The sequence below is a fragment of the Lotus japonicus genome, chromosome 1, assembly GCF_012489685.1.
Source record: "Lotus japonicus ecotype B-129 chromosome 1, LjGifu_v1.2".
Lineage (NCBI taxonomy): Eukaryota > Viridiplantae > Streptophyta > Magnoliopsida > Fabales > Fabaceae > Lotus > Lotus japonicus.
Genome location: NC_080041.1, coordinates 31,048,655 through 31,062,754, shown reverse-complemented (window position 1 = coordinate 31,062,754; position 14,100 = coordinate 31,048,655).

The window sequence follows — 14,100 nt, the reverse complement described above, 5'->3', positions numbered from 1 at the left end:
CAATCCCAAAGTTTCCACAATTGAACCTTTGAGCAAACAAAGCAATAATGAATCAACACAAGTCGATACAGTCGAAACAATCCTAACTAATGTTCGACAAAGCTCAAGAAGCTTCAGAGTACAACATTTAGGCACGAATGGAAGGTCTTTCCCCGAATGGATGAGTTTTGACTCGATTCAAGTTTTGTACAAAAACACTTTATTCGCTAAAACGTGCATAACTCGAGCTACGGAACTCGGAATGACACGAAACCGGCGCCAAAATTTCGACAATTGAAAGAGCTACGCAATGGCTCAAGTCATAGAGACCCAAAAATTATTTTTAGACACGGTACCCAAGCAAATAGGTTTCGGCCACTATGGAAAATAGGGTTTTCGAACTTTTTCTTCGATCTAAATCAATTCCTAGGTATTCTTAGGCGATATCTAGGCCAGGGAAACTCTCAGAAAAATTATCGGGTCGAAAACTGTCGCAGGGGTATTTTGGTCAATATTTTTAGCTCGGAAACTCAAAATCAGAATTTCAAAAAAAAAATTAGATGGGGTCGATCCTAACGACATTTATAACAACTAATCCTACTAAAGCTAAGCTCAGTCGAGAGTTTTTGATCCAAAAAGCGGAACCTCTGTCAGAAAATGGGTATTTTCAGAAAATTGGACCTCTGCGACGATTCGACAGGATTCAGTCGAAAACAACTGGATATTCATGCTCTAGAGCACGTAGGCAATAAGTTTAGACACCAAAATCAGCTTATTTGGACAGTTTTACAAAAAGCTCAAAACTTTGAGCACAGAAAGACATAGAGAAAAGCGACAGAATTGACGATCAGAAGTAAGGAATAGCATCAGTACCTCGAGGTCTACGCGTAGCAACGAACGGAACGACGATCGGTCAAGAATTGGAAAAATCACTTTTCTTCCTCCTTTCCTCCAAGAGCTCTCGGCCGTGTGTGTGTGTTTGTGACTTTTTTTTTGTTTTTTTTTTCATTTTTCAAAGTATATATAGGAAATTGAAAACGTGAGAAAATGATTATTTCGCGATTCCGATTTTTCCTACTGATTCCTTCGTATTTTAGACACGATATTTTTCCCGCTGAATCTTCTAATTCTCCAAAGAAATATCAGTATGATTTTTGGTTTTCGAGGCTTGTTTTTAATGTTTACCGGCTTAAAAATGCACTTTATGGTTTTGACCTCGGATACAGAAACTTCCTTCTGAAGAAAGATTCGGAACGTCGATTAGAGTGGGCGTTCGCGGATAAAATCTTTATTTGAAGCTCCGAGTAGAAAAAGTCTTCATCGTCCGTTGATTTTAGGGTTTCTGAACTATCAGGGTTTCGGTTTCGGCAAACTTCCGAGTATTGGAAATTGACGTTCGTACATTCCAGGGTTTCGTATCGAAACGCTTGTCATGGAAAGGAATAAGAGAAATTCTAACATTCCTCTAAAGATTTTTGGAATTAGGTTCCATCGTGTCCTAAAACGTAAATTAGCTATTTACTAGCGTTTTTGACCTAGGTTTAAGCGAATACTAATCCTGCTATAACTTTTATCGACTTGGATACCATCCTTAGCTTTTTCCTGAACTTTCTCCTTCACAAATTTATTCCATTCAATAGACACTTGTTCAGGTTTTCCTTCATGTTACCTTAAATTAATCGTGAAAAGGAATTTTATTCGGTTTATTCCAAACTTAAAAACTTGGGTCTCACAAGGAACCCCCATCTTCTTTGAAAATTCAGAACTGAGAGACTGTGTTGAGTGTTAACATGTGGTGAGCGAAATTGAGGTTCCGGGGAAAATTGGGTTATGTTCTGTTTTGCCCGCAGATACCCTAACAGTCTGTGTTGTAGAGAGCATAACTCTCTATACAGAATTCCAAATTGAGTAAAACCAATTTTGTATGAAAGATAACTCATAGGGATATGTTGGGTAATATTTTCATAATTTTTTGATTGTTGGTTCAATACCAGAATCATTTGTAAGTTCATTCTGTTTCTGCCCGCAGACACCCTAGCAGCCTGTGTTGTAGAGAGCATAACTCTCTCTAAAGAATTCCGAATTGAGTGAAACCAATTTTTTATGAAAGCTAACTCATAGGGTTATATTGGGTAATATTTTCGTAATTTTTGGGTTGCTGGTTCAATACCAGAATTATCTGCAAGTTAACTCTATTTCTGCTCGCAGACACCCTAACAACATGTGTTGTAGAGAGCATAACTCTCTCTACAGAATTCCAAATTGGGTGAAACCAATTTTATATGAAAGCTAACGTATAAGGCTATATTTGGTAAAAAGTTTCATAATTTTTGGACTGCTCATTTAGTACCAGGATTATATGCAAGTTTGCTATGTTTCTGCTTACTTCTGGGATTGATTCTGAAACTGATTCTAGTAATTGATATGAGACATTTGATGATTTTGTGTTGCTATTTTGTCAGTGGAATGGTGAATGATTTGATAATTGTATTAAAGTGTTATTTTGTGCTATTTTGGTGTGATTTCCGTTATGGAATTTGGTGAGAAAATATGTTATATATTTGGGGCTGGAGTGGTCTCAAATTGCATGTTTTAATTTATGAGTTTTTGCACGAAATACACTTCATTTAGTCAAGAGGCAACGTGTCGGTTTTCATCGGAAAACTGAGGTTTGTCCCAGAACTGGCGTGGTTCTGGAAGTCTAGAGTGGACTTCATTGGTGGTTAACTGTCTGGAGTGGATGCGGTGATACCGCTAAGGTTAACAATTGGTACCACATGCATACATTAGAGTCTCACACACTAAGTTTCACGTTTTCAGTGGTTTTATGTGTTTGGTGAATTGTTGGTGAATTGTTTTGCTGTTGTGGTAAAGTCGAATTATTATTCTTCTTTAAGCTTATAATTTTCCGAAACATTAATAAGAATTGTGAAACTGTCTTGAGAGAAAATATTATAATCACTAAGATTTTAAAGAAAAGGTGAAGTGTTTATAAAGATGAATCTGAATTGTTTACTTGCTCTTTCTTATGCTATATTTTATACAATGTAAGTTCTTACCCTTCTGTTGGAATGATGTTCTATGAAACATCGCTCAGGTACTGGAGGTAGAGATATGGCTCATGAGGAGTAGCTTCGGAAAATTATGTGGAGTCTTAGCTGTGGAGTCTTAGCTTATGTTATTATTATTATTATTATTATTATTATTATTATTATTATTATTATTATTATTATTATTATTATAAAATAAGTGTCTTGCTCTGTAATGTAACACTGGGTAGATATTTTACGTTACTTTTACACTTCTGTTGAGAGAATTTTATAACCTCTCCTTATAGAAGATGTTGAATGATTTTCTAAATTATGGCGATGTCGTACTGTTGATGGCCGAAGTGCTTATGAAATTAAGTTCTGAGTATGATCAATTTTATTGGAATATCATGGAAGATAAACCTATTTAAATAAGTGATTTTATGCATCATAGAATTATCTGGCTGGTTTAGAAATTTTATTGGCAGGAATAATTTATTCTTTGAAAACCATATGAACTTATAAATTTTCAAACACAATCAGTGTTAATTTTAATGAGTTTTCGTGAAGAAGTGTAATACTCCCTTAGATATGTTTCTAAACTCTGATAAACGTTTTTAAATAAAACAATGGGAAAAAAGGGGGTGTTACAAGTTTGAGTTATTGGATATTGATAATGGATTTTATATGGTGAAGTTTGATAATGATGCGGACAGAGCGAAGGTCATGGAGGGAGGGCCTTAGATGATTTTTTATCATTATCTAGCTGTGTCTACCTGGAGCAAGGACTTTATCTCGCTGACGGCGAAAGTTAGCTACACCTTGGCAAGGATCCGCTTCCCTGGTCTGAGTTAGGTGTTCTATGATGAGAGCTTCTTGCTATCTCTGGCCTCGGTTATTGGACGGCCTATCCGAGTGGATACCAATACCCTTCGTGCGGAAAGAGGAAAGTTTGCTAGGGTTTGCGTTGAGTTGGACCTTCGTAGGCCAGTGGTTGGGAAGATTTGTATTGAAGGCTACTGGTATAAAGTGGAGTATGTAGGGTTGCATATCATACGCGCGAGGTGCGGCTGCTATGGCCATCGTAGCCGTGATTGCATGGGGCCCCTTGCGGCGGCGCCGCCGCCCCTTGTCCCAGCAACAAGCCCTGGTGTGGTGGGTACTAAGAGCCCGTCAATTCCGGCGCCTACAGCGTTGACCTAGGAAGTTAATATGGGAGGAGCGGATTCCCAGGAAATAGTGAAGGAAATGGCTCCCATTAATGAGGAGCCAATCATTGTGGCCCCATCTGTTGAGAATATCACAGCCTCGTTGGAAGAGATTCCCGAGGTTCACGGGGATTGGATCGTGGTAACTAAGAAGAAAAGACCTCCCAAATGTCATCATGTGACCAATAAAAAAGGTAAGGGCGTGGCGAATTCTAAGCCGGATCGTGCTCCCATTCGAAATGCTCCCCAAGGTGGGGGTCCACAGAAAGATGTTGACAAGAAAGGAGGAAAACTTGGCGTTAGCAAAACCACTCCGGTCTCATTCACTAGTGGGACCCAAGTTGTTGCTCCTTTGTTGAATGAGAATATTGGTGCAAAAAAACGCAAGCAAGCCCAGCCAAGCTTGGAGTTAGGCGATGTCCAATGTATTGTGCCTAGTGCGGAGTTCACTCTGGGCCAGCAGGTTATTGGGCCGGTAACGGCGTTTGAAGGGGTGAAGGAAGGCTTTACTGTGGGTGCTACTGTTGGGGGGTCTGCGAGTGTAGGGGATCGTGTGCGGCAACAACTACAAATTAGTGTATCTATCGACCCAGTTTCTCTTCTTAATGGAGCACCGACTTCTGGTCAGGTGGCTTTCCAGGCCGGGGTGTTGCCCCAACCTTGCATTGATCCTAACAACATGGTGGATGGCCATGGGTCTGTAGCGCAAAGGGGAGATCAGGATGGGATGGATATGGCGGTAGATGATATGCTTCATGGGCGGTCTCTGTAACCTTGTCACGTTCTTCTCTTGCTTTAATTGTTTAATGATGACAGACAATGACCTTACCTTTTTGTCGTGGAATGTTAGGGGTGCTAGTAATCGGGTTGCTCGCAAGTACATGCAAGAGGTGCTTAAGCAAGCCAATTCTGATGTTTGTTTCATTCTGGAAACGTACGTTCCTTTCAGTCGTCTCCGTAGCTTTTGGACAAGGCTAGGTTATTATCCAGTTGGTATTGAAGAGGCTCAGGGCATGCGAGAGGTATTTGGGCCCATGTGCGTACTACAATCCATAATAAGGTTAATGTTCTTGCGTCTCATTCCCAGGCTATCTCCTTGTTGTTGACTGATAAAAGTTTTTTCCTCGTTGTTTGTACTGCTTTTGGCTAAACCTTTATGATTCAATCATAGTAAAGCAGATACAAGTTTATCGTCCTCAGGGATTGTGTGAACATTAGTTCCACCAGTTAAACATTGATCTGAGCGGATACAAAGATGTTTGATAAAGTGTTTTTGTGGTTTTTGAATATAAGGAAAGCGGTAAAAGAATGTTTACAGGGATAACAAAGAAGAAAACGTATTTAGAATGCATTCCCCTAATCCTCTAATTGCTTTCAACTCAAACACTTTTGCAATGGTTCATTTCATTTACGATGCCGAGAGTTATCCACCTAACTATCCCTATCCTAAGTGAATCTATCAATTGGAATTCCTAGACGTAATCCCTTACCATCTAGAAAACCCAAAAGGAATAATATAACTCAAGTTCTCTCTCAAAGACATTCCCAATGATCAATCTATCCTAAGACAAGGTATTTTAGGCTTGCGAATCTCCGTTCTCACCCGGAAACTCCTGTTAGAACTCAGAACCCCACCTGTCACGTGGAAATCCACTATTGCTCTTACCTAAGATATTCTCACCTTAAGACAATTGGTTCAGTGAGTGGTTTCTTTCTTGAACCGGACTCGCAATTATCTCCCGATCTCATGCTAGTCCTCGAAAATCTAACGCAAATCACTGATACTTGAAGCACATAAAGCAAAACTTGAACAACGGTGTTGTAACCTAAGACATAGGTGCATACTATCATTGAACTGAGCATATACAAACTCACAACAATCTCCCGATCTATTGATGAATTAGTAAAGCTCTTTTGATTATCAATTGATTGGTTAGAAGCATGAAGCATAGAAAGAAACATCATATATGAAAGATTACATTGACATCAATGAATGAGTTTAGAACAAATCAAAGAATCAAGTTTCAACAATCTAAATACAAAAATAGAAACAACAAGTACAAGGGATAAGGAAGAAAATATGAAACCCAGAAGAACGGCGAAGGAACCACGGCGATAGAAGCTTTCCCAAGCTTTCCATCGCCTCCGAGAGGTTGTCACGGTCCTTCGGCGGTCGCCGCCATGCTCTGGAGCTTCAATCCATCAATCCTAAACCCAGGGACCTCTCCTCCATGAAGCCCAAGCTCTCTTGATCTGTTTTGGTGCCAAAATTTGAGAGAATTTCGAAGAGAATAGGAGAGATACTTCAAAAATCTGATTTCTGGCCTTTTATATGTGTTTGAGGCAGCCACAGGGTGCTGGGCGCTCATCAGAGGCCGCCGGGCGCCCTGCTTCCTTCAGCATTGGGTTTCTTCAGCTACTTGGGCGCTCAGCGCCCCTTTTTGGGTGCTCAGCGCTCTGCAACTCTAAATAATCAATTTTTCACTTTAAACTTGGATTCTTCATGAATTTCTTCCCTGCATCAAAAGTCCAAGTTAAAGCTCATGGAATATATAATATTTATATTATTTCTAAGTTAAAACTAAGTACTTACTAAATCAATTACTTTGGGGATAAAATGATAAAAAGTGCAAGCATACAAGTCAAATAAGTGCTTAAAATGATATTCAAATATACGTAAAATGAGCACTTATCATTGACCACTTCTTCTCAGTCGTGGGTTTGCTCGGGAGTCTATGCCAACCCGAATCCAGTTAATAGGCAACTCCTTTGGAATCATCTCAGTTTTCTTGGTGCAACTATCTCTAATCCGTGGGCTTTGGTAGGTGATTTCAATGACACTATGTTGAGCAGTGAGAAGAGGGGTGAGACTTTCTCAGAGGCTCGGGCTCGTTTGTTTGTGAACAATCTTAACGCTTGTAACTTGTTGGATTTGGGCTCCTCCGGATTGCGGTTCACTTGGTTTCGCCAGTGTCAGGGCCAAGTTCCAATTCATAAGAGGTTGGATCGAGGTGTTGCCAAGCTCTCCTGGCGGCTACGTTTCCCTGAAGGAGGTGTAGAAGTCCTCCGGCGCTGCCACTCTGATCACTGTCCAATCGTTCTCCGGTGTGGCCAGCAAGTGGATACCCGAGGGCCTAGGCCTTTTAGGTTTGAGGCAGCCTGGGATGATCATCCTCTTTACAGCTCGGTAGTCCAAACAGCTTGGTGTCGACGGGAACTGGAGGTTATTCAAAGGCTACATGATGTCCGAGATGGCTCCTTGGAATTTAATAAAACCATATTTGGTAATATCTTCAGACGAAAGCGACGGGTTGAGAACCGGATTACCTCCCTTCAGCTGAGGTTAGAACAAGTGGACTCTTTCTACCTCCTTTCCCAGCTTCAACGAACGAAGGAGGAGCTTGATATTATTCTATCTCAAGAAGAGATGCTTTGGTTTTATAAGTCTCGAGAGAAGTGGGTTAAATTTGGTGATCGGAACACCTCATTTTTCCATACCCAGACTATCATCCGTCGGAAGCGGAACAAGATATTAGGCCTCACTCTTCCTAATGGGACTTGGTGTGATGATACAATGACTCTTCAAGGCGAAGCAATCAATTTCTTCAAGTCCCTGTTTGCTGATACGGTGGAGGTTGAGTTTGATAACTATGATACGCTCGACCTCCCCCATGTTCCTATGAGCCACTGTGAGCTTCTTTCTCAAGAAGTTACCATGGATGATGTGTTTTCCGCTGTGCAACAAATGGGGTCTTTCAAAGCTCCAGGTCCTGATGGGTTCCATGCGTTCTTCTTCAAGAAGTACTGGGATGTGGTGGGTGACAAGGTGTTCCACTTTGTTAAAAACACCTTTGCATCACAGCAGTTTGATTCAGAAGTAGGGGAAACCCTAGTGGTGCTCATTCCCAAGGTGGATAATCCGACGACCCTAAAGGATTTTCAGCCAGTTAGCTTGTGCAATGTCATATATAAGCTAATAACTAAAATCCTTGTTAACAGGATTCGACCTTTTATTTATGATATTATTAGCCCTCTCTAGAGTAGCTTCATACCAGGGAGAAACACCAGTGATAATGCTATTTCTCTCCAAGAGATTGGCTACCATCAGTGTAAGGCTCGGGGTAAGGCAGGGAACTTGGTCTTCAAGTTGGACTTGGAGAAAGTGTATGATCGTGTGGATTGGCGATTTCTGGAAGATGCCCTTCGAGCTTTTCATTTTCCTGCTGCTAATATTAAGCTGATCATGTTTTGTGTATCCGCTTCTAGGCTCTCAATTCTCTGGAATGGGGAGCGTCTGGAGTCTTTCCAAGCTAAGCGTGGTTTACGCCAGGGGACCCTCTATCCCCTTATCTCTTCGTTCTCTGCATGGAGAGATTTAGCTTGGCGATCTCCACGGCGGTGTCTCAGGGGAGGTGAGAGCCTATTCGCACGGTTCGGAATGGTCTGAGTTTGTCTCATTTATTTTTCGCTGGTGATGTTCTTTAATTTGTAAAAGCTAAAAAGAGTCAGGTTAGGCTTTTCCGGGATATGTTGGATGATTTTTGTCTTGCATCTGGGCTCAAAGTTAATAATGCTAAATCAAAGATCCTTGGTCATCCGGGTCTGTCCAATGCCAAGAAAGCTTCTTATGCTAACTTGGCGGGGTTTCTCTTTACTACAGATATTGGAAGATACCTTGGGTTTCCTATCTTCCAAAGAAGGGTCAAAAAAGAGGACTTCGGGTTCATTTTGGACCGCATGACTAGCCGGCTTGCGGATTGGAAGTGTAAGCTTCTCAATCGTGCAGGGTGCATTACTCTTGCTCAATCTGTCTTGACAGCCATGCCATCGTATTTGTGAGCCAAATTTGGATTCCCCAAGGTGTGTGTGACTCTCTTGTAAAGAATTTTATTTGGAAGGATCGTGCTGGGGCATGGGATTCATCTTCTGAACTGGGATCGGGTTGCTCTCCCTAAGAAGTTGGGAGGCCTCGGAATAAGAGAAGCTAGAGACCAAAATGTAGCGTTATTGGGAAGGAATGTCTGGCAGGTGGTGTACAATGTTGATAAACCGTGGGTTCAGCTTCTTCGTGCGGCTTACTTCTCTCAATCAAATTTCTTGTATGTAGGAAATACTCATGGCTCTCCTGTTTGGGCAGCTATCCAGAAAGCTAAACCTTACTTTGCGGACGGGTTAAATTTCTCGGTGGATAATGGCTCTTCTTCTTTTTTGGTACTCACCGTGGCTTAATGATCAACCCTTGGCGACGATGGTGGATTTTGTTGACATTCATGATCTAGAGCTCAGGGTCAGAGGTGTTTGGCACGAGGGGGTTTGGGCCTTGGACCAGCTTTGGACTCGGCTTCCTGCTGCTGTTAGCGAGCTGGTTCGAGCTACTAGGCTCCGGCTTAACCCTCGTGGGTATGATGACATGCGTTGGGCTGGGAATGTTTCCGGTGAGGACTCTGTGGCGTCGGGCTATAAGTGGGTTCTGGATTCCTGTGAGCAACCTGCCCTAGGGGAGGAGCACTGGTCGTGGATTTGGCACTTGAAAGTTCCGTTGAAGTGTTGTGTCTTGATTTGGCTCGTGTGCCATGGTAAGCTGCCTACTAACCAGTTGCGACACCGTAGAGGTATGGCGGATTCAGCGATGTGTGGCCTTTGTAACTCGGGAGAGGAGTCCATTCTTCATTGCTTGCATGACTGTACTAAAGCTAGAAGGATTTGGGAGTTGATGCAGTTTGATATAGCCTCTGTCGAATTTTTGGCTCTGGACCCCTATACTTGGCTTCGACATCTGTTGCTCCATTCTTCTCCGATGGCGTGTGCAACGTTGTGGTGGGTTTGGGGTGCGCGGAACCATTGGTGCTTTGAGAACCAGTTCATTTCCGAGCAAAGCTTGGGTGTGCGCATCACAGCCATATCGAGTGATATCACGTGCGCATTTCCGCAGCCGGTGGTGCCCAGGCAATAGCGATTAGTCCAGTGGCTGTCGGTGGTATCTGATGGGATAGTGGTGAATGTTGATGGTAGTGTCCATAGGATGTTGGGTCCAGGTGGGCCAGCATCCTGCCTGCTAGGTAGCGTTCGAAACGGGGTGCTGTCTGCTACACTATAAGGAAATAACGTTGCGCCCTCACTAACACCAATTGGTTTTGGCGTAGTGGTAAGCGCGTGATCCTTCAATGTTTGAACATTGCATGGGAATGCTACCGTTGGAGGGCAGATCTGGGATTTCCAGCTTCTGCTGTGGCTGAGAATGTTAGGTTAGGTTGTCAGGATAGTACATTTGCTTTTGTACTTTGGATAATGACTTGACCTTTAACCTTGTTGACTTCTGATCAGAGGAATGCTTCGTGTTGGAACTTGTGAAGCTTGTTCATCAGAGTCAGAGGGAAGCATGGATCCTCTGACCGTTGTACCTTCTGATTCTGAACTCAGAGGAGAAGTACTTGGTCTTCAGAGCCAGTTTGCTTCTGGACTTCAGAGTCTTCACTTTTCAGCTTCTGGATCTTCAAAGTCTTCTACACCATCAGAACTTCTGAGCCTTCAGAGTGTCTGGGTTGTCAGAACGTCTGGATCTTCAGAACTTCAAGTGAGCTAAGTCCATCTCTGAACCTACCTCACCTATAACCATTCAATACAACCCACAAGCCTCTGAACCCATTATTTCTGACCAATCTCACCATGAACCCAGAACCTCTGATCACTCTGTCCTCAGAGCACCAGATCATCCCGCTCGCCAAACAACTGATACAGACAATACTGCTCCTTGTCCCTCTGTATCCTTTCCCACATATGTTGCTGACTTCTCACCCTCAAATAACTCTAAATCCATTCGCCAATTTGATCAAATTGCGAAACAGAAAGAGTCTGCTATCCCTGAGTACTATCAAACCATTCCAAGCCCAAGAAAATATCCTAGACCTAGACCAGAACGTCTAGTTGATCCAGATCATCCCATTCCAGTAGTACCTTTGAATGCAGCATCTCCTTCATCTCTTCCTATACAACCAGCACTTCCCTCACAACCAGAACCTGTCCAACCAGAAAACTCGGTCTCAAACCATTCCTCGGTTAGATCTCCAAACCTTGAGGTTGAGACCTCACAGCCTAACCTTGAGATCAACACCTCAAATGTCCAAACTCTAGATGTTGGTTGTCCTCAAGGTGCTTCTGAAGCAAATGGCAGTAATCACCCCACTTCTCCTGAAACCAATCTCTCCATTGTTCCCTATACATATCTTAAACCCAACTCCCTTCTTGAGTGCATCAGTGTGTTTAATTATGAAGCATCATTAATGGTTCGCAATGTGCAAGGTCACCCTGACCTTCATGAGAACCCTGACTCTGTTGCTGAAGAATGGGATCATCTGTGTGATTGGATGATTGCTCAAGTTCCTATCATGATGAGTCATCTCACAACTGAAAGGGATCAGAGGATTGAAGCTGCCAGACAGCGTTTCAACAGAAGAGTGGCTATGCATGAACAACAACTAAGGGTTGAGTTACTTGAAGCTATTGAGGAAGCAAGAAAGAAGAAAAAACAAGAAGAAGAGGTTGCACGTCTAGAAGCTGAACAAATTGAGAATGCAAAGTTAGAAACTCTGAAAGAAGCTGAGAGGCTATAGGCTGAAGCTGATGCACTCAGAGGTCAAGTTCTTGCACCAGTGCCTTTCACAAGTGTTGCTTCACACTCCACTCAAGCTCCTCACTCTGCTCAGGATGTTCCATCTACTTCTACTCAGCCAAGTTCTTCCAGACTTGCTATTTTGGAACAACGTCTTAACTCTCATGAGACTCTCCTGTTCAGCATGAATGAAGCTATTCAAGAGCTCCTTCGCCGCACTGCAAAACCTTCATTTTTAGGATCTCTCTCGTTTTCTTCTTTGTTTGATAAACTTTCTGTTATTTGTTTTCTTTGCTTTTAGTTATTTACTTCTATATACTATGTCTATTTATTGCCTTATGTGATTATTTATTTCGTGTTTCTTCTTGCATTTATCATAACATATATTTGAAATTTTTTGCTTTTATAAATAATCAAAAATTACATCATCACTCGTTTACATTACTCTAGAATGGAGGATCCTTCCTCATTCTCCTACACTCTTGGCGCTGCTCTACTCTTTCCTTCTCCAGACGATCGAGCATGTACTCTATGTTGCCGAGCCTTTTGCTCAGTTCATCCCTCTCCAGACTCTCTTCCATCGTCTCCAGATCCTTCTTCACTGCTTCTTTTTCTTCCAGCAGATTCAGCTCCAGCTTGCACAACTCCTGAATCACCTCCACGAAGCAGAGGAACTCCTTCAGATCTTTCTCCAATTCTGGACTAAGATCCTTTTCCAGCAGCGTTTTGGTTAGCTCATGTATTGTTCTCGAACCCTCTGGGTGCCTAACATTGATGAACAAATCTTCATCAAAGGCCTTCTTTCTGAGCTCTTCCAATGCAACGATGTATGATGCCATTTGTTAGTCGGAAGTAGTCTTGTTGTGAAGCCTACTTTGTTTCTAATCGCTTTATATAAGCATCCCTTCTCTCTAGAAGTTATTGCTCTTGCAGTTTCTCGAGGATAAGTTATTAGTAACTGAAGCCTCTCTTTACTCCCGTGGCCGGTGGTAAACGTTCTGCACATGCATTAATTCCTTTCATTAATTCGCTAATTTATTTTTCATCATTCATTCCTTCTCCATCTTTTCGAAACTTAGACCTTTTCTAAGGGGGAGTACCTTGTACTTCACGCTAAGTTTTTCTCACCTCAAGCTTTTTGCTTATGATAAAAAGGGGAAGTATAACCCATTTTTTGATGTATTAGCTGATTAGTGTGATTTTTGTTCTTTTGGAGAATTTAAGAGTTCCACTTTTATGACCATCGATGTGTCACTGGGCAAATACAAGGAATACATTTCACTTCTTCTGAAGTGATATTGGTTAACTCTGATACCCTACTCGTGACTCTGAATACTTATGCGCTCTGATACCAATTGAAGGATCACGCGCTTACCACTACGCCAAAACCAATTGATGTTTGTGAGGGCGCAACGTTATTTCCTTATAGCGTAGCTGACAGCGCCCCGTTTCGAACGCTACCTAGCAGGCAGGATGCTGGCCCACCTGGACCCAACATAGGACACCGCCTCGTGGATGTTTTGGTGGTTGCTTGAGGATCCCAGAGGGTGCTTGGATTACTGGGTTCTTAGGGTATCTAGTTGACACTGACATCTTGCAGTTGGAGCTCTTGGGGATTTTTATGGTCTGATGGTGGCTTGGCAGCGTGGGCACCGTACATTGGAATGTCGTTCGGATTCGTTGCATGCTATTTCTCTTGTGGAGGGAGTTCTTTCAACTCGTCATGCCTACACATCGATTGTCTGGGATATTAGAGACCTCTTGGCCCGCTCTTGGAGTGTTTCTCTGATTCATACGCTGTGTGGGAAGGGAATGCTTGTGTTAATTTTCTAGCAAAGCATGGGGCTGAGCAAATGGATGAGTTTGTTACCACATATGTACCGTTAGAAGGAATGAGTCTTATGTTGCTCGCTGATGCGTCGGGTGTCTCCTTCGTGAGGCGTTAGTTTTTGTTTTCTTGTTTGTTTTTTCCTTTTGCTTTTGACCTCTTGTACCAAAAAAAAAACAATAAAAGTTCATAAAATTCTTAATTAAATGAAAATATGAAGATTCAATAAAATAACATAAAATTTAATTAATACTCTAAAAATTAACTTTTTCTTCACCTAAAATTTATTTCCACAACAAATCTTGAAACTGATTTTTTAAAGGTAATTTTAAATCTGAGAAACTTTTTCATAAAATATTAAAATTTTAAAAGATTTGCCTTAATTATCTAAGATTTACCTAGATTACTCCTTACTAATACTGCATCAACCATCTTCTCCCCTATATG